Raw genomic sequence first — 22,586 nt, 5'->3', positions numbered from 1 at the left:
ACGCATTTCCTTTATTGAGGGAGAATGCGCATCGCATACTGGAAGTTATATCCGCATGTTAATTACTCTGCAGTCTACGTTCAATTACATATTTTTACTGCTACGGATTATTATAATTACAATTTGTCTTAAAATCATATTTAAGGCATATTTAGTACGTGATTCGTTGCAAAAGAAAACTAATGATACTAAAAAATTATATACTATATTACATAACGACCAACGAATTTGACATAAAGTCGATTAAGTCCTTGAGTAAAATAATAAAAGTAATTAGTAAGTAACAGCCTGTAAATGTCCCACTGCTGGGCTAAGGCCTCCTCTCCCTTTTTGAGGAGAAGGTTTGGAGCTTATTCCACCACGCTGCTGCAATGCGGGTTGGTGGAATACACATGTGGCAGAATTTCAGTGAAATTAGACACATGCAGGTTTCCTCACGATGTTTTCCTTCACCGAAAAGCACGAGAAGAATTATAAACAGAAATTAAGCACATGAAAATTCAGAGGTTCTTGCCCGGGTTTGAACCCACGATCATCGGTTAAGATTCACGCGTTCTTACCACCGGGCCATCTCGGCTAAATATATATATATATATTTATTTATTTGGGAAACATACAGCATAATATAATACATAAAATTTAGTAACAAAATAAATTTCACTTAAGCCAACAAAGTTTCCACTTATACAAACAAACATGGAGTGAACCTAACGATAACAAATTATTTAACAATTTATTAAGATATATGAATAAAGTATTAAAAATAATTTAAAACAGAAAAAAAAAACGATAAGTATATTACTGACAAATACAGCTTTTTAGAGCTTCTTTGAACTTAAATAAATTTTCGTTAAATATATCTATACTAGTGTAGCGTTTATTATGATTGTCACATGCTCTTACTAAAAAGCGATTTTTAGCATAGTTCGTTCTACACATTGGGACATAAAAGGTATGTTTTGAACGGGCAATGGAATGTGAGCCCTTGATATAAATGTTGTTGACTAAGTACATTGAATCGACAAAATTATTTACAATTTTGTAAAGAAAAACCTGATCTTTGCATTCCCTGCGTTTCTCAAGCGACAAAATATTAAGCTTATTATATATAATAAAAGCTATATAATAAATACGAAATTTAAACAGCTAATCTGTAAAAATATATTTGTAGCTAACATTTTTCTATTCGACTATTCATTCGAACATGTTACATGAACCATAACAATACAAGCTGAGCTCAATTGAACATTGCTCCTATATTGTGGTCTGTTTCGTTACAGAAATACCTCGTTCACACGAACTTTCACCTGTCGAACAAACAATGTATCCACTTAATTTCTTATACTGTAATTACGAACGTGCGACTAATCAATTGTGTCATCAATTCTTAATACGTATTACGATATTCAGAAATCGTGGTTATTATAAAAAACGGTACTGCATAACGGTTATATTGACGATTGTTAAATTTAAGAGCTGTATATTGTATGGTTATTAAGCTACCAGTCTCGACTTCGGTGTATAATTAATATTTACCCAATAACAAAAAAATGTTTGCAAAAGTTTGTCATACAAATATTGAATTTAAAAATATATTATAAGATAAAAACACTGACTTTCTATCGCTGGTTCTCCTTAGGGTATTTTTATTTCCGAGCAATAAAGAATTTGAATACTTATTATAATAAAATTTGTGTCGGTTATAATAATTTATACCAGTTGAAAAATTCGTTTGTAGTAATTATAAAATTGTGTTGAAATGCCCGTCCCAACACTATGTTTGATGTGACTATGTTTTCTTGAATAATTCCTTCCGGACCGATTTCGGCCACGGCGGCCACTCTCAAGAGAGATTAGCCAACGTATGTCATATTATAGTGCACAAGTGTGTGCGCAAACAAAAGTTTATCTGCACTCTATTCCCTAACGCTCATAATCCGAAGGGACGGCAAACCGCCACGGCCGGAAAGAGTTCAGGCGCAGGACACACACTTCCAACTTCCAGACTCCGGGCTGCTACTGAGAATTTTCGACTGAAAACCCCAATAACATTTTATTGTCCCACCTGGGATTGAGACCAATGAGGCAGATTATTATATATTATACACACAGTACAAAAGTGGGCGCAAATACTTGTGCATTTTTATTCACTTACCCTCATAATCCTATTGGACTAACGGTGTTACATGCATGGAGTATCAACTGCTAAATTTTTAACTGCGAGTTGCTGCTACCTTGATATTTTTGATTGAAAAATCTAATTATTTTTTATAAGGTTGATCCGGAAATTAAACCTATCATTTGTCTGCAGCCTTATGAGTTAGTCCAACGAGGCAGTTATATATTAGATGACGTTTGAATTATGAAGACAATTATTGTTTTTAATTAACTAATCTGAAGCTTCAAATAGTTCCTTGTTTCTAAAAGATTTATCGATAACTATCATACTTAATTCAAGACATATCACTACTTTAATAAGCGACTTTCTATTATTTTATTCGTTTACATGTTGTTTTAATACTCTATGTAAGCGTTAAAGAGATCGAATTTTGAAATTGTTTTGACGATAACTTGATATCGAGGCAAACGTTCTCTTAGTAAGCCTGAGAACTCTGAACCCAGCCATGTCCTTATAATTTTATTATGAAAATGTCATCGAATGGTTTTTTAATTGTTTCTAAACTGATTTACATTACAAAGACTATTAACAGAAAATCCTATTACTATTTAAATTTTAAATTACTATTGTAAGGATGTTCATTCGCCATCTTTAATTTCTCGACACGAGGTATACGAGTATAGTTTTTATTTAATGTACAATTTCTGTCGTTCGTTTTTCGCACATATCCTTTAAACCGAACAAACCAAACAAACCAAACTTTAGTTGTTACGGCATTATTGTACAAAGTTTCGATATTGTTAATAAGAAATCTTGAGAACTTAAACAAGAAAAGCGAACCATGTTCTAATATGATTATGGGAATTGGAGTACATATTAATATTGAATTTACGTATAAAAAATGTTGACATAATATGTACTTGCACAATATGTAAATCATATAAATAAATAACTATATGGGGTATGTTTTATAATATAATACTGTTACCTTATTTATTACAGTATTTTTAAACATTACATTTTTTTATTAATTAGTTAACGTGTCTGTGTGATTTTATTATATATTCGAATAATTTGCCTTTTTTATGGAATAGATAGGCGGACGAGCATATTAGCCACCTGATGGTAAGTGGTCCACAACGCCCATAGAAATTGGCATTGTAAGAAATGTTAGCCATCGCTTACATCGCCAATGCGCCACCAACCTTGGAAACTAAATTGTTTGTCCCTTGCGCCTGTAATGACAGTGGCTCACTCACCCTTCAAACCGGAACACAACAATACCAAGTACTGCTGTTTTGCGGTAGACTATCTGATGAGTGGGTGGTACCTACCCAGACGAGCTCGCCCTACGACCAGTAAAAAAAGGCGGTACATTCAATTCTGCAATATTTTAAAAATATATACATATATGAAAATAACATATCTTTAAAAATGAGTGAGTATTTTATTTCCTTCCCATTTTATTTCCTTTCCTCAAACAGAATATCGTACAATATATCAAATGTCACTGACTGTCAAGACTGACCTCGGTTAGCACTGCACACATGTGGGTCACTCGACTGTAACCAATAGTCTCGCAACCGTTCACACTGTAACAATAGACATGACCAGAATTACATGGACCAGAGACGTTATATTGTACGTGTTTTTGGAATTGACCACAATAAAATACCTATAGTTCGTTTCAATAGAATCTGATCAAGGCACACAAAGGAACGTCATTATTATGCCAAATTTTTCAAGGTTTATTATTTGGCGAAAATGTACAAACAGTTTTTGTTTTTTTTTTTAATGAGGACAAAATAGCAACTGAAATAAAATCGGTTTTGTTTATTTTTAAATAACATTTTTTTCTATTGCAATGGACTGAGATTTAAGGTCTATACAAAGTTTTGTTTTCATTTTAATACTTTTCGCGAGATTCTTATTGAAAAATTTCGCCTCTTCGCCTGATTTTTTTTTATATAAAAAAATGTACAAATTTGCGAAATAATATATTATTTAACTTATCATATTGATGGCGAAGTCGCGACTGGTAATTTAAATTTAAATTAAACTTATTATTTCAAAACAACCTAAGGACGTATTGAGCAAAGAGAGAGTTTTCTGTATATGCGCTTATTTTCCGTTCGGTAAATTTGCTTGAAGTCGAATTTTCGTCTAATAACCTTGTTATTTTATAAAAATTATTAGTATATTTTCACAAACAAATAGCACTTAGCAAAAGTAATTGATTTTGATGGCGCGTCGCTATTAATTTTGTTTGTCTGATAATAAGTATTCCTGCCAAACAGTGAGATGAGATGAGAGAGATATATTAAATAAAGCGTTATCCATATTTAGCAAATGCTTTTAAATTTAATACAAATCACTGTATTTTGATGCAAAACTGTTAAAAACAGTAAAATAAAACTAGACAACAATTATCTATCTGTATATGTATTTAAAATAGCAATTCAGTGCCTTTTTTCATCTATTTAACAACTGTTCATTTTTGCAGCCATTAATGATCCTTAGTGAACCAATAAAAAATTGGAAATACGATTAAAAAAAGTTTGTTCGAAACATGCAAATTCAAACCTTAAATTTTCATTGTGTGAAAACCTATTAACGGGCAACAGCACGTTAAAAAAGTTAACATACATTTTTACTGTTACTGTATATGTAATTGGATAAAAGAAGAATTATAAGAAATAATAGTAGAATTAAGAGGAAAAAAAGTGTTTTAACATTTTCTGTCTTTCGATTGTTTTTCTTGGTTGTCAATAGAAGACAATAGACGTCATCGAAGAAAGAGCCTGATGCCATCTTCACGTATATTGTTCTCGAATAGTTTTTTTTTTAATTTTCAAAAGAGGTTTTATTAGAAAACTCAGTGAAAGTATTTTTATCTGTGTTTTATTATTAATACGTTATAAGAAGCATATAAGAATACAAAATAATAATATTATAAGACTTACTTTAAATGTATATAAAAATGTCCAACATATAATATTTAACCAATATAAGAAAGATATCTTTTTTCTAAGAGATTTTCTCAATTCTTCCTTGAATATAAGTTTGCGTATTTTGAAGCTTTAACGTTTATGATTTTATAAATTGCATCTTAAACTTTCTGACCGTTTTAAGGTCCTAAAAACATATTGCATTGTTATCGACCCAAAAAACACCTCAACATTTTTTTTGTTTATATACTTGATGTACAGTTTAAGTCTTATTTATTAAAATAAGACTTAAACTGTACATCTTTGTGTACAAGTGACGTACTGACGTACGTATATGTGTTTTAATACTATGATAAGAATTTAACGTATTTAGCCAAATGAATATAATTATATATCTTAAACTGGAACATTTTTAATTGCTTTCGTAATAAGGTCACCTTGAAATTTTACTAACGAGAGGAATTCATATTTCCAGCTTCTTTCAAAGCTTCCGAACTAGGGTTGGCAGGTATCCTGCTTAACTGGATGTTCAACTTTGACAAATCTCACGCAAAGATAACTGAAAGAGTGAGGCAATAAAAATATTATTGACTCGCTTTTTCATTTAAAAGTTGTCTAACTATAAAATCGTATTTCCGACTTTTAAAAAGTACAAATGACCTGAAAACAATATTTCCGGACTATTTCAATAGCGAGTCCGGCTTTTGCATTTTAGAGTATGGCAACCCTATTCAGATCTAGGCTTAGCTTCCGCGGTCGCTACTGTTTTCACATTTCATTATGAGGTATTTGTGCGCGAATGAGCGACGTCGTTTTACGAAAGATAAAAGGCCATGTGACCTTTCCAGCTTGTATATTTCTAACAAAAACTTCACTGACGTTATTCGTAAAATATATAAAATTCATGCAGCAATTTTGTTTTTTCGTACAGCAACCTGACTAGTCGAAACTTAGAATGAATTTCATTTTGTATCACGTACAATAACAGACTACAAATGCTACACTAGCAGACAAAGCCCTCCTTTTCTATACGATGTTTTGGAGATTTTCCAGCATCCTTCTCCGCTCTATGGATAATATTTTCTAATAAATTATTAAAAAGATTATTAAGTTTATTATTAGGCGTATATCTGTATTGCATACATACATAGTATTCGTTGACTTTCATTAAAAATAAACAATACACTTAATCGTATTTAATAAACATACCGAAGTAAATTGGCGGAAAAGAGTAACTACTGAGTATCTTGCCGGTTCTACACGGTTGAAACTACATTCTAAATAGGTAGATTTACATGATGATTTAAAAGTGGTTCCATGAGTCTACTTGAACGAATAATATTTTTTTTTATAGAGTAGGAAGGCGGACGAGCATATGGACCACCCGATGGTAAGTGGTCACCAACGCCCTTAGACATTGGCATTGTAAGAAATGTCAACCATCGCTTACATATCCAATGCGCCACCAACCTTGGGAACTAAGATTTTATGTCCCTTGTGCCTGTAATTACATTGGCTCACTCACCCTTCAAACCGGAACACAACAATACCAAGTACTGCTGTTTTGCGGTAGAATATGTGATGAATGGGTGGTACCTACCCAGACGAGCTTGCACAAAGCCCTACCACCAGTAAAATTTTATTTTGGTACAGATGTTTACATAAATAATATCATTATAATCGTAAATATAAAAGTTCCGTCCGTCCATCTCGTATGATGGTGATTGAATGAGTTCAATACTCACGCGTTTGCAATTTCCTGTCATCATCCACGAGACGGATACGAAAATTCATTCAACTCATTCGTTTGCTTATTTTATACAGTACAGTAACAGCCTGTTAATGTCCCACTGCTGAGCTAAGGCCTCCTCTCTCTTTTGAGGAGAAGGTTTGGAGCTTATTCCACCAAGCTGCTCCAATGCGGGTTAGTAGAATACACATGTGGCATAATTTCAATGAAATTAGACACATGCAGGTTTCCTCACGATGTTTTCCTTCACCGTAAAGCACGAGATGAATTATAATCACAAATTAAGCACATGAAAATTCAGTGGTGCTTGCCCGGGTTTGAACCCACGATCATCGGTTAAGATTCACGCGTTCTTACCACTGGGCCATCTCGGCTTTTATACTTAACTTTATATACATACATATTTATATGTTTCATATGAACTAAATATTAAAAGAAAATTAGTAAATTTTGTACTGTGTTATGCTTTAAGTTCAAATAATAATAATAGTTGAAACGCTTTGACCTTGGAGAAATAGTGCAAAAAGTTTCATCAAAAATATTATACCCCGTCTAGTTAATTTTTCGTCCAGAGAATCAGAATTGCGATTCAAAGAGGAAATGCTGCTAGCATTCTTGCCACTATTCCACGCGGTCACGATTTGTACAGTAACTATTTTTAATTTTTATTTCTAGTTATTTAAAGCTTTAATGTAAATAAATTATACGTAAACGCCGAAATGCTTTTGAATATAACCAGAAAAAAAATTATAGTACTTAAATGTATCATCGCTTGCAAACACGTCCTGTTATAACTTAGGAAATAATCATAGACATCTTCCAATGTACGCTAAACCCGTGGTACTTGGCATTCTGTATTTCAGAAAGATAGTAACAAAAGCGGGATGGCTTTATATAAATCGAAATCATGATTTTATTTAGGTAAACTAAAACCAACACACCAATTGAATAACATATTCAAATCGATTATCGTTTTTGTTTGCTTCAGGCGAGTCTGTCAGTCTATCTTTCCTGGATTATCAAGAAGATGAGTTCGGAGCTTATTCCGTCACTGAGCAATGACACATTATTGTATTTATGTTTTAAACGTATTTTAAAATGCGCCAGTTTCGCTTGCAAAACAGGGGAATTTAAGACTTATATAAAGCCTATTTAAAATCCAAATTTGTACCCCTTACCAAATATAATCCACGCTTTCTATACACTGATTGATGAGTCGTTATTAAATCGTTTTTTTGCGTAAAATTAGTTATGTTGCGTAAAATGCGTAATGCATAAATAGGTTTTATTATATGTAATTATCATTATAGAGAAATTGTTATTAACGAGGAAAGTGTTATATGTTATAAACTATGACTCAAAAAATAAATAACCGGCAACATAGCATCAATACGGTAAAATAAACAACAAAACGTAACATTATAATAACAGTATAATTAAAAATTCCCAATCAATATTGTATTATGAAGTTATAATTTCTTTCCTATACTTTACGTTAGAAAATTAATTGTAAAAATAGTTCTCTTTATTTATACATAGATTTCATTTCAATTGATTAAACTGTATTATATAAGTTATTAACATGTCGTAAATGGATTCAATTGACATTTAATTAGATTGAATTAATTTCGTTATTCGTACGTAAAATATCTCTATCGACTGTCTGTCTTTAGTTTAGTGGCTAACTTATAACGCCGCATATCCTCGAGGTCTTGAGTTCAAATCTTGGATCGGACCAATAATTTTTTTTTAGGTTTTTTATCGGGTAATTCTCAGTCAGTTCAGAGACGAGATGGTCCAATGGTTAAATTAATGAATACTGAATTTTCCTTTGCTTAATTTATGTTTATCATTTATCTCATGCCCGGCGGTAAAGGAAAAGATTATGAGGAATTATGCATGTGTTTTTTTTTTTTTTTTTATATCGCCGGGAGGGCAAATGACTCTACTCCACCTGATGGTAAGTGGTAGTAGAGTCCAAACGCGACGACGGCCAGTACAGACGGGAAAAACGTTCTGCACTAGCCGCCTTCGCCTTGCCGGCCCGCAAGATGCCTCTTCACGCCTCGTTTGAAGGAACCCGGGTTGTAAGAGGAGGGGAATACGTGAGCTGGTAAGGAATTCCATTTTTTGGAAGTGCGACAAAGAAAGGAGTTGCCAAATTTCTTTGTTCGCGATGGAATTGATGTCACAGTTAGGCGGTGACATCGAGAACCAGCCCGCGTGGACTTAAGAAGGAAGGGGGAAGCAGGAATTAGAGAGAATAATTCCTCAGAGCACTCGCCGTGATACAGTCGATAGAAAGCGCTCAGTGCTGCTATCTCACGACGCAATTGTAAAGGTTCAAGGGTGTTTGTGACCTTTACGTCGCCAATAATGCGTACGGCACGTCGCTGCAACCGGTCCAAGGCCTCAAGTAGGTACTTAGCGGAGCCATCCCAAAGGTGCGAGCAATATTCTACGCAAGACCGTACCTGTGTTTTGTACAGCAGGCACAGTTGTTGTGGCGTGAAAAAGCGCCGCACCTTGTTCAGAACTCCGAGTTTCCGTGAAGCTGTTTTTATAACAGCCTCGATGTAATCCCTTGGACTAAGGTCGCAGCGAACGTCAATCCCCAGCATGGCGATTTTGCTTTGCATCACCAGCGGAGTACCACAGAGGGAGGGAAGAGGGGAAAATGTTGACTTTTTCGCCGTGAGAGCGCATACCTGTGTTTTCTTGGCATTAAACTCAACAAGATTATCAGAGCCCCATTTGGCGATGAGATCTAACGTCCTATCGAGTTCAATGACAAGATTCTCCCGCCTCTCCTCAGTTTCCGCCCGCCCAGCCACTGCGCGTCCGTGGTATCCACCATGCACTAAATGCATGCATGTGTCTAATTTCACTGTGTTTTGCCACATTTAAATCAACCAAGAGGAGGAAAGACTTTAGGCCCATCAGGCTGTCTCCCTTGGGAATGGCTGCAGTGGGCGGAATCTGTTGTGCGGAATCAGTTTGGTGCTATCATTAAAAAAATATATACTTATACTGACTGAAAATGAGCTATGGATATGTTCATTAATAAAACAAACATTTTAAATACAATAAATACGAAGCTTCCATTAAAGCTTTAATCGGCCTAGTCTAATCTCGTTAGCTTAGTTCCTGTTATATAAAGATACACCTATGTGTATCTTGTACAGGTGATACCTATGTACAGAACACTGTTTCATTCTAACTATGACGATACGATTTTATTAAGCTTGAGTTGAGCTAGAGTTTAATCTCTGTACATACTCGTATAATAAAACTAAATATTGCCGCCTATGACTATGATCTATTTTATAAAAAGGATATTTTTTATATATATCATGATGATTACACATGTTTTTGTGATAAATAAAACATTTAGAAATAACAGCCAAAATCCACATCAGAATATTGTAATCACCTATCTATAGTAATATTATAAATCCGAAAGTAACTCTGTCTAACCACTGAACCGATTTTGATGAAATTTAGTATAAAGCAAGCCTGAAAATTTTAAAGAATCGCTAAGTTTGTGTACTTAGCTTACAAAAAGTCGTTGTTTTTTAGTTAGTATGGCACACCTCGAGAATGAAACGATCGTCCTCAGGCCATTTCAAATAAAGCCATCGTGTTATTATTTTTTTACAATGAAGTTCAATTGAACATAATTTATATTTGAGGTATAAAATAGCGCTGTTTCTTTCGCCGCCTATTCTTTTCAGGTCTGAAGTGTTTCTTTTTAGAGCGGCCGTAGATTTTAGATTTGACAATAAATAAGAAAGTGTAACGCTTCTGTATTATAATTTTTTTTGAATTTAACTTGATACGAAATAATGAATCGAAATGCATTTACAGCTATGGGCGCAGGTGATTACTTATATTAATATATACTTATACTAGCTGCCCGTCCAGACGTGGTACGGCTAAAATGTAGTAGTAACAGCCTGTTAATGTCCCACTGCTGGGCTAAGGCCTCCTCTCCCTTTTGAGGAGAAGGTTTGGAGCTTATTCCACCACGCTGCTCCAATGCGGGTTGGTAGAATACACATGTGGCATAATTTCAATGAAATTAGACACATGCAGGTTTCCTCACGATGTTTTCCTTCACCGTCAAGCACGAGATGAATTATAATCACAAATTAAGCACATGAAAATTAAGTGGTGCTTGCCCGGGTTTGAACCCACGATCATCGGTTAAGATTCACGTGTTCTAACCACTAGGCCATCTCGGTTTTTTTTTCGGCTAAAATAAGCATATATAAACATTCCTCGTTTAATGCTCTTTCTGTTAAGGAAAACCGTATCAAAATCCATTGCGTGTTTGAGAAAAAGTTAACGGAGGTATAGAGAAAGGAATTCAGCGACTTTGTTTTAAACTATTTATAAATAAGCAACTCAGGCCGACGAGTATTCAGCTTCCGTTCGGACATTGTTTACATGTTTTTTAAGTGGGATATCATTACCTAAACGATGTATCTTTATATAAGTGATATATTCATTTTGGCACATTTTTATATCAAATCATAAATCATTATAGTTATGATTGCAACGATAAAACGTAGCTTACTACCGCTCTTGATAACTAACGATGCGATTATTCGTAAGACGCTTGGTGCTGCAGGGCCACTTCAACGGTAGTACGAGGGCGAGTTAACTGTATATATTATAATATTACGTCATTACATTACTTACAGCTTTGCGATTGAGTGAGTGCTTGGATAGTTGTCCATATGTTTAATACTGATACATTTTAATTTATTGATAATATTCAAAAATGTTATTTTGATAATTATTAATAATACTTTGTGACAAATATAACTTGGTGTTCAGTACTTCTTATTTATTTAAAATAGATATATGTTGGTTTTTGTCTTTAGGAATTAATGTGGTTCGTGTTATAGGTTGGTTGATGGTTGGTAACATTTGCTTGGAAAGCTTTTGCTTGCTTTCGAAAATTTTCTATTCGATTTCGCTAACATAATAAGTTTTATCTAATAAATTATACAACACATAATCATACTATATAGCCTACGTCCGTTTTTGAATTCAATAAACTAAACTTATATGAAGTTTCATATAATCAAGCAAAGCAAAAGCAATGCTACAGAATAGCATAATAAGAACTAACATCGTTACTCACCCGTGAAACGTTCACAACTGGCTTATGGTGATAATTTGATGCGTGTATTCTTGAAATGTAATAATTATTATGGTCAATGTCGCATATTACTTCCTGACATTTCACGACCGTTTTCTGCGGTGTTTCGAATTCGTTCTTACAGAATAGTTAAAATTGAATTAACAAAACTTACCTCCTTATAAAATTCGTATCAGAAATGATAGAGTATATCGCGTTGTATTTATAATATTCTCAAGATCTTTGGTAAAATAAAATTACTGTTTATTTTTAGAATGTAACAAAAGTAAAGCCGCGTTGATTTAATATTTTTTGGAGTTCGAATTCAATATGACGAAGATAAAAACGAATTGAATTACAAATAGGTGACGTATTACGTCGCGAGAAACAAAAATTGTGAAATTTAAGTGATATTGTGAAGTTATTGCTATGTTATATATTTTTTGCAGACTTACATAATTTCGTTTCATAGTCATATATGTAATAAGTTACAAAACGGTTTAATATTTAAATTCATTAAGAAAACGTAAATGTCCTACTGTTGGGCGATTTTTCTGTTAAAGAAAGAAAAGCTGCGAAAGCTTATTCCACCATGCTATGCTACTACGGTTTGGTGGATATACCTTTTGAAGAATATTATCCTTAGCATGGAAGGTAATAACTCGGAGATGCTTGCAACTATTTGACCCCACGACCTCCGTCAAGAACCACATGTTCTAGAATATTTTACAACTTATAGAGAATTATATCGATTTTTATGTACAGAACAATAAACGATAAAAACCTTGTCCATCACAAACAATATATCATTGATTGCTTTTTGAAATTTAACTTTAAAATATTGTATAACATATATTATTATTTTATTTCACGTCTAACGACATTTGATCTCTAGAATCGATATGTCCTTACAAATAAAATAAGGTCAAATCTGGCATACATTTAAAATATTTGATTATTTTCACATAAAAAATATTATAATGTTAAAAAGATACATCGGAAATACAATCTGCAAATTAAAGATTCACGTCGTGTTCGATCTGTCTTAAAATATAAAACGCAAATAATGATCATTTAACAAAATATTGCGTGCTATGAGGTTAATATAATTTCTTAATGAGGTGTCCTTGTGGGCGAATCGTACCAATAATACCAGAATGTTCAGCCTTTGTCAAATGTTTCGTTATAATTAGCGCAGTCTGTTTCATTTATTCCGATTCCAGCAAAGACTGCCCATCCAGACACATGTCTTATAAAATAGGTGATATATCTTCCTAATATAAACATGACATGCTTTTGAGGCGGTGATTTACTATTTCAATATTAGACGAATTATTTTTATATGCGTTGCTGTCTGACTTAATGGCGCCCATGGTTTTGTTGTCCGCTATAATATTTAAATTTGTTTTATATATTTTATGAAAATTTAAACTGACGTACTCTATCAATTTTGTTCAATAAATTACAATTTCAATAAAGTCCATTTTTGTCTGACACTATGAATTTAAATTCTTAAGGAAAACCATACTTTTGTTAACAATCAATAAAAAATATTTACATTTAGCGTGTAACATTTGTTGTAGAAGATATATGCAACAAGTTAAAACTTTATGATTTTCGGGTGCTCTTAAAATTACATCGATTTTTTTTTTTTTATAGAATAGGAAGGTGGACGAGCATATGGGCCACCTGATGGTAAGTGGTCACCATACGCCCTTAGACATTGGCATTGTAAGAAATGTCAACCATCGCTTATAGCCAATGCGCCACCAACCTTGGGAACTAAGATTTTATGTCCCTTGTGCCTGTAATTACACTGGCTCACTCACCCTTCAAACCGGAACACAACAATATCAAATATTGCTGTTTTGCGGTAGAATATCTGATGAGTGGGTGGTACCTACCCAGACGAGCTTGCACAAAGCCCTACCACCAGTATAAAACCAATATAATAAGCTGATGTTAAAGTATAATTTGAAGTAAATTATTATATTCGTATTGTTCTATTTTATCATCATTTCATAGACACGGTTGTTTTATGCTCACGATTTATAAACGCTATACCTATATAGCCGAAATTGTGGGAATTGCCTCGCTACGCAGCCGGCTTAGCGAATTCATGCTGTGCAGTCACGCTCACTCGCACGTCAGTGTTGGACGCGTAAATTTTCGCCGCCACAGACTAATAAATCTCTGTATAATTCTAACTGTTCATTTATGATAAGTTATTTCAATTCGGATACGCTGTGACATTAAAGTGATTTGATATATTCAGATACAGATTTGGGACCGACTTCTTAAGAAATTGAAATGTCAACTTATCGTTTTTAAATGTAAGTAAATTTGTTTATAATGTGATTGTCGAATGTGTTTCAATGGTTTGGGTCAAGTTATTATTTTCGCAATGTTGTATGGTTTCTTTCATGTATCCTAAATACTAAGTCCTAGACATATCCGCGTACAACCGGTTCGAAAGTGACGTTTTGTTAACAGAACCGGATTAAGTTAATAAGTTTATTGATACATTGTCGAACTGTACTTTCTTATATGAAATTTATCTTTATGGTTACTTAATTGTGAATCGAGCATTAACGATTTAAGATACATATATGATAGACTTTAGGATGATAGATTTATAAAAATCAATTAATATCGTTGATGGCATTCTTTCATAATTGTTTAATAATGCAATAAATATACGCTTAAAACACGAAGTTTCTAACTTTATAATTATTATATTGAATATATTAATTTCAATGCAATTTAAAACAAGTTTTTTTAAACTGACATTCCAAATGTTATTCTCGTAAAAGCTGTTAGGTATCGTGAATATGTTTATTTCTTCAATCTAATTTTAACTTTTACTACCGCGAGTTAAACTAGGATATAGTTGTTCTAGGAAGAAACGTTTAAAACAATCTTGCAGTTACTATAACGAGTATTTTAAATAATTATATTTCATGTATATGCACCCATATACGAAATTACGAACAATCGTTTTTACTTTTTACAAACTTGTCCATTTCACAAACAATTTACAATTTCAAACATCACATTTTTGCCTTTGGCTAATTCCTGTTATATATATATGTGTATACATTTTAATATAATATTATATCCACGACCTAATTTTCAAGACGTGACTAGAGCAAATCACAGAAGTCTAGTAAAATGATAATTACTTAATAAAACATTTCCGAGTTTTCCAACATCTCGTCTATATTTATAATACCATGTTTCGCTCGCTCACTTTATTTTTATAGTAGGTCGTGTAATGTCAGTAAATAAACACTTAATGCTTAGTCTATTAACTAGCGGTCAGTGAACCCGTCAGACTGTTTTTAGATGAACGACCTTTCAAATTATAAACCTTTGCACATCAGCGGAGTCCGATAGAAATACTTGGAAAAATAACTTAGAATTAGTTGCAGCTAAATTGAATTTTGTTTGAATCGATTTGTAAAAAGAAATTACAACATATTTTATGATAAATAATTAATTGTTCATTTTTAATCATATTAGTAAATATTTTATACGTTCTTCAGTGGATGAAATATATTTATTACTGTATAGGATAAAGTCGTATAAAATATTTTGGAACTAAATATATCCGCCTTTCGACTAAATTGATCGATGATGTCACTCCGTAGCTTAGAATCAACGCGGCTTTTTGTCTTCATTTGAAATATAATTAATAGCACTAATAAAATATCTTTTATGGACTTGATATATTTTTAGTCAATGCTCTTGAGTTTTAATGTAGCAACTTATAAATTTACTACTTTGTTAATATCGTAAATAAGTAGGCTGGCTGGCAAATGAATCACCTGATGAGAAGTGGTCAACGTCGTCCATAGACATTGGCAATGTAATTGGCCAATGCCTTATCAACTTTGGAAACCAAGATGTTATTTCCCTCGTGAATGTAGTTTCACTGGCTCACTCACCCTCCAGACGGGAACACAATAATACTAAGTGATTGGAATATTTTTTGTATTCCTGCTTTTCTATGAATAAATTGAAATTTAACTATACTTAACTAGGTCAGGTGGGTAGTGGTGCGTAGAATCCCATTTGAATTCATTAAGTAATTAATTGCAGTTGGGTAACGCAAAACTAGCTAAAAAGTCAATTAAGTATTTAGAATGAACAAATTGATCAACTTTTACAACTCGATTGAGTTAATAATAATAATTGCACTTTAGTTAAGACTTTTAAAGAATATCTGGTAAAGATGCAATGAATGGCTCCGGTTAGTGGACGGCTTTCATATATTTTGGCTTCAAGGTATGTCAATGTTTGTATTTTCATTCAATTTCCTTGATGCGGAATGTTTTGTCGGCCCGTAGCCTATTTTACTTTGGAGAGATGCAATCTCGACTGACGACGCCAAGAAGTCTAACTTGTTCACAGCACGAGACCCAAAGTTTCTGGCTCGCTTCTCAATTTTAATAGGATTTAAACTTACACCCATTTATACTCTCTCTTTACTTATTTTATGTGGTGTTATTTTCTCTTTCTTTAAAGTGATTTTTTATAAAAACGACGTTGTTCGGCAAATTATAAAATAAGTAAGACTGTTTTACGAAAATGGAATATCAATTTCGTTTTGATGAGAATTCAGTTTCAACATTTCTTTGGACTTTCGCCAATTTAATGCACTCAGAGGTCGGCCACGTTTTATTTGAATATTACCTTATTTTCTGACAAATGTTATTTAGTTAATTGATTACTCAAAATACACGCTCGTGAGAAAAATTGTAAGACAAATTCGTTTCATTGGAATCAAATCTTTTATGTTATGTTTTATTTAAAATTTATATTTTTTTCCCTCGAGTCTATTTAACTCAAATGGCTTTGTTTGATGCAACACAACAATGATTTTATTCAATTAATTACTTTATAAATAATATATAGTAAAGTTGGGGATATACTAATGCTTATTTATGTGTGGTAAGAAAAATACATAAATTTACGTCAAAATAATAAAAATATTGGTTAATACTTTACATACACCAATGGAACATTTTATATAAACTAATCTAACGAGGTGCTGGGGTCGCTTGGGCAAACTTATATTTATACGTACTACGATGAAGTAAAAGACGGTTTGGAGAAGAGAAAGTGATTGCTTATTGTTATAATGAACTTCTAAGAATTATCGTACCTGCCATCTGTAAATATTAAAGACAGTTGCATGATGCAAGCGAGGTAGCTGCTTGAGAGATGTGCGGCGTTGAGGCTGTGTCAAATTTCTTATTCGAACTTAGTATAGGCTTTTCATATAAATTATGAATGAAAACTTGATCACAAAAAGTCCAAAAACTTTGTCTTACAGCTACAATTTTTAGACAATACGAGTGAAATATTAGCTGCAAAAGTTAACCCAGAGACAAATTCAAAGTAACAAAGGCAAGATGGAATAAAAGTTTTCTTGAAACAGTAATATTATCTATTTACTTAGCCTTCAAAGCTTGGTGAGGTTTAAAAGAAACTGAAAGATCTAGTAAAATGTTTATTCGCCTTTATTTAATATATGTCGGAGCGCTTATTTTATTAGCGCTAGGAGTAACTATTTATATGGAGTTCGTTTTTGGTTACTATTTGTTTATGTTTGGGTATTTTCAGCTGACGTCTTGTTTTACGCCACGTTTATCGTCTAGCGATAGATGGGGGCCGGGTCTGTTAAACGATAACGATTGCTTCGAAACTGTGGTGTGTTAAATTTCAATTTCATTTACGTTTAGAACACATTATATACTATAATATTTGTTGATACATTTTCAATTGGAGTTTATATTCCCGTGGTTATTGAACGTGTCACATCAGTTTATATCACGTGATACGCCTCATTTTATAAAATGCATTTATAATTTCGAATAAGTCTTTGGTTTCACCACTATCGTGGCTTCTCACTTGACAGTTTGAGCTATTTGATATAACTTATAAGTAATGCGGTTCACATTGTGACAACTGGCGCCGAATTGTCGCGACTGCGGTGTTGCGAAAAGTGACCAGTTAGCCGGTTAGACGGCGAGATTTTGATTATTACTAAACTGTAATTGCTGAAAAATACTTTAGAAATAAAATTTAGTTCATTGCACAATTAGCGCAAAGCCAGCGAGAATCATTGTGATAATTCGCTATTATGTGCGTGTTTTTTAAAAATTCACTCGTAGCAGAAAAGCGATGAAAATAATTTGGCATATGCCGCATCATTCATTTCTATTGTACGTGCATAATATTTATCTTATATTGCTCTCGTATAATGCATATTTTTACAGTCTTTGTGTAATTTGAAGATTATTTGTAAAGTATAAGAACTATATATTTGGATGTTTGAATGTCAATATATGGCGCCATACCGTCGCGCCTGCAATAATAATGTTGCGAAAGCTAGGGGTTTTTGGGTTATTGTTACACGGCCTTTGAGATATCCTCCTGGGGTTAATTTAAGGGTCTTTGATAGTTCACCGTTATTTGTAAAAGATCGAATATTATATTTATAAATGTCAAACAAGTAGGTGCTTTAGTTTTATTATGGCATTTAATTATGTTATGGCAAAGCAAAGGCAGTGACTTCTATGATAGGGAATTAGGATAAAACACAATTTTCAATTTACGATTGACGACTCAGGATTGGTATATAACATAGATTTAGTTCTTTCCTCGCTTTCCCGGATGTTGAAAGCTGTTTTGTTCGAAGCGACCATTGTGTGCAATCCTCGTAACCACCAATCACGCTGATCGCTCTTACATAAGTTAATGAGCCCAGACAAGCCGGGTGGCAAATCAAGACTGAAAATTGTTACTCGGAGATGGTTTTTTAATGAGTGACAGACGTTAAAGAACACAACGTAAAGAGTTGTATTTTTACACTGCTACTTAATTCATATAACATGAGATACTGTAAAAGTACAATGTAATAAAATTTTTACTATTTCTACATATTGTAAAACAGTCCCGCACCGCTTTTGTTTGTCTGTCGGTCTGAACTAGATTAACTCAATAGTTACTGAACGGATTTTCATACGGTTTTCACTAAAGGTTTTGGTGTATAATTTATTAAATATTTGTGAAAATCCGCTGAAATATGATAATGAGCCGAGATGGCCTAGTGGTTAGAACGCGTGAATCTTAACCGATGATCGTGGATTCAAACCCAGGCAGACACCACTGAATTTTCATGTGAATTTGTGTTTAAATAATTCATCCCGTGCTTGACGGTGAAGGAAAACATCGTGTGGAAACCTGCATGTTTCTAAATTATTGAAATTCTAAAACATGTGTATTCTACCAAGCCGCATTGAAGCAGCGTGGCACCTGCTCCTCAAAAGGGAGAGGAGGCCTTAGCCCAGCTGTGGGAAATTAACAGGCTGTTACTGTATGATAATAAATACTGAAGATGTCGAAAAAAATCATGCCGACTGGGAGCTTTACTGACGTGTGCCGCGTTAACCAATAGTAATGTGTATTACGATATAAATCCTTATTCCGCCCGTGCCGACCGTGTCCAGCGCCGGGACGGTTAGCTAGTGTGAAATAAAATACTTCTTTCTATATATTTTTTGTTATAACACGCATTGTACTTGCATATATTCTAAAGAGGTTTTGTGCTAATCACAATAATTGGTATGCTATGTGGCTAGCGAACGAGAATGCAATAATCAATACTGGTGGGAATTAAGTTTTCACATTATAATAATTGCTCGACGCTCGAATACACAAGAAAGAGTTGGGAAAAGAGAAAAAAAAAGAGAATAAGTATGCAGACGACGTCTCTGTGCAAAACAATTGAGGTGCAACGAACTCAGGAAGGGCCGGCCATAATTGATTCGAGTGTATCAAACTAAGTGATTCATACGTTTTCTATAATGGGAGTAGTAGCTAGTAAGTTCAAAAACAACTACGCTTGATTAATCATGGTGTAGAAATTATTACATAATCGCTGGCTCATTATGCAGTTAATTTCTACGATATCATTCGTATTGGAAATATTTTTGTAGTGTTAAGTAATATCAGAATATTATTTCCTTATCACGCATTGTGAAAGTTAGTTAAGAACTTGGTCTGTACGACCAGGAGAATATCGAATTGTGTTACATGAATTTTTGTTGACCAATATTGTTGGCCACTTGCAAATAACGTAGTAGTTTTTCCTGATCGAATCCCGAACAAGTAATAATTAATGATTTACATTTCGACGGTTTAGCCAGTTTTTAGTTGTTTAGTTTCCGTAACTAATACTAATATATACAGCTTCAGCTTTATATTTAACTAGCTACGCCCGCGTGTAAAGGCAGGTGTTAAGCAGCCTATTAGTTAAGTTAGTGTATAAGCTATCCTTATCCATTCTTGATCCATTCGTTCTCACAAATTTTCGCGTTTATAATATAAATAGGATTGACTTTGTTTGAAAAATATTTTTTGCGTTAGATAGCACACTTATCGGGAAAGGTTATAGATTATATAGTCCACTAGGAGTTAGTAATTTATATGCCTTAGTAACAGCGTTTGTCAGTGAAAGAAATCCACGTCTCGGCGACTACTTTTCGTGCCCTATCCCATATACACACACACACACACTATACACACGTGTACTACACACGTGCAACGCACCGCTGCCTGTGACTCCGACCTCGGATCGAATTTAACAGTTATAGCTCTTGCGCTGAATTTATTTCGATGCGTACCTATATTTTCCGGTTCTTATCGTGTAAAGTTTTAAATTAATGTGTGAAAAACGTGCATGTTTACGATGTCAAATTTTGTTTTTCAAATCTAATTTTAATTATTTGAAAATATATTTAGATTTTGTTCGATTTATTTACTATATTACTAAAATTCTTATAATGATTATATCAATAAAAGAATCATAAAAAAATCCATACGAAGAAAAATACGTTTTTTCGAAAATGTTAGGTATCTTTAAAAGTTATTTTCACAAAACGTTTTTTTATATACGTTTTTAATCATATCAAACAAATTGGTTTACGTCTTATCAGTCATGTTAATATTATATGAATTTCCTGTTGTTACAGAATACCTATTATAAATACGTCGTAAAACTTTAAAAATATGTGGCTTATCGCATTTTAATATTTATATCGCAATAAAGTAGTGTACTAATTGTGGTAAGTTACATATAACGCCTGTAATGGTTCCAAAAGAAATAATCTTGTAACATATATTTTTATGGAATCTGATATTACGTTTTACAAATTGGTCATTGTGAAAGATTTTAATTTTATTTGATTAGTTATTTATGATTTTAGCGGGCAATATTAGTATGTTGATCTGTTCCTTTTGTGTAACTAACTACACAGGATTATATTTTAATTAATTGACGTGGTGTTGGCTTCTTTGAGTCCTGCGTGTTATAGGCTATGTGATGTCATATCCAATTTGCCGGAAATGCTAATTAAGAACGAAAAAAATTGACTAATGTACGTCAAATGTATAGTATTAATTTTCATATTTCAAAAATGTTTAATTTGTAGTAGTAAGTTGTCGGGTTTAAGTATTTTAACTCGTTTTTAAAAAAACAACAAGTAATTTCAATAAATCTCTCTAAAAATGAAAGAAAAAACGGATTCAATTTAACAAAAATAACAAAAAACGATATATATTATATTTATCTTTATATGTTAACAGAATATCAGAGATTTTTAACAATTAAAACTGACTCACATGTATACAAAATGTTAACAGAGAAAATCACATGCATAGTGTATTTACGTTATAAAGCTTTTTTTTTTTTTAAAAAAAACAGTCGTTTTAAAATCGTATATAAAAAAATTCCACATTTGACAAACAAGCTGAATGTTTGCTCGTCGAACGACGGTAGTGTGTGTCGACTGTCGGCGTTATTTGTGTGGTCATCTAATATCGGCGTCATGCTCCGGATGTCGGTTATTTAGCGAGTCGTATTATACATAGTTACTATCTATTGCTAAGCACTACCGAAATTACGCTTTACATGACAACACATGTGCTTTATGTCGATGTGTGCGATACACTGATCTTGTCATTCTTTCACACTATTATTTAGAAATATGTTCATATAGTATACAAACACAAACAAATAACTTTAGCCAAACAATATTTTAGTAGTTTTTTGTAAAATACTTTAAATAACATAAACACTATTTAAATTTGACTAATATTATATAGAGATGTATTCAAAACGATATTAGTTACTATTATTCTCATAGCTATTGATATGTAGACTTAAGAGGAAATAACAAATTAAGAAGCAGTTCAGGTTCTGACCTTCATATACTGCGAGGTGCTTGTTATCCAATTATGATTGTCCCGATGATTACTGATATTATGGCATGAACTCTTTCGATTTTCACGCTTGTTGTTGTGACATTCGTCTACATAGTCCTAATCAAAGATATTTTTTATACAAACTATAGATAATACTTATAGAATTTTATATACTACATGCCTATCACAGCGAAAACTACTGAGTCTAATCGATATAACGTAAGCATACGCTATGTAAGGAGTTTTAAAAATTTTTACTTGAAGAGTTGAAAATATGAAGGGCTTAACGCGTACCGCTTTGTATAAATTCTACTCGCTCAAATTTTGGACGGGATGATATTTATTTAT

The 22,586-nt window shown here is 33.0% G+C and overlaps 1 protein-coding gene across 4 annotated transcripts in view; it reads left to right on the top strand.

The window, feature by feature from the left end:
* Nucleotides 1–22,586, top strand: part of LOC126770175 (uncharacterized) — a 66,341-nt gene that overhangs the window by 6,586 nt on the left and 37,169 nt on the right. Inside the window, exon 1 of one of the 4 annotated variants that reach the window (XM_050489410.1) lies at nucleotides 14,078–14,299. The exons of the other annotated variants lie outside the window; for them this stretch is intronic. The gene's annotated coding sequence lies outside the window, so the exon portion shown is untranslated. Of the gene's footprint in view, nucleotides 1–14,077; nucleotides 14,300–22,586 lie in introns of those variants that run through there. 4 annotated transcript variants of the gene reach the window in all.

This window comes from Nymphalis io, chromosome 8 (assembly GCF_905147045.1).
Source record: "Nymphalis io chromosome 8, ilAglIoxx1.1, whole genome shotgun sequence".
Taxonomy (NCBI): domain Eukaryota; kingdom Metazoa; phylum Arthropoda; class Insecta; order Lepidoptera; family Nymphalidae; genus Nymphalis; species Nymphalis io.
This window is presented reverse-complemented; position numbering and strand designations above follow the sequence as displayed.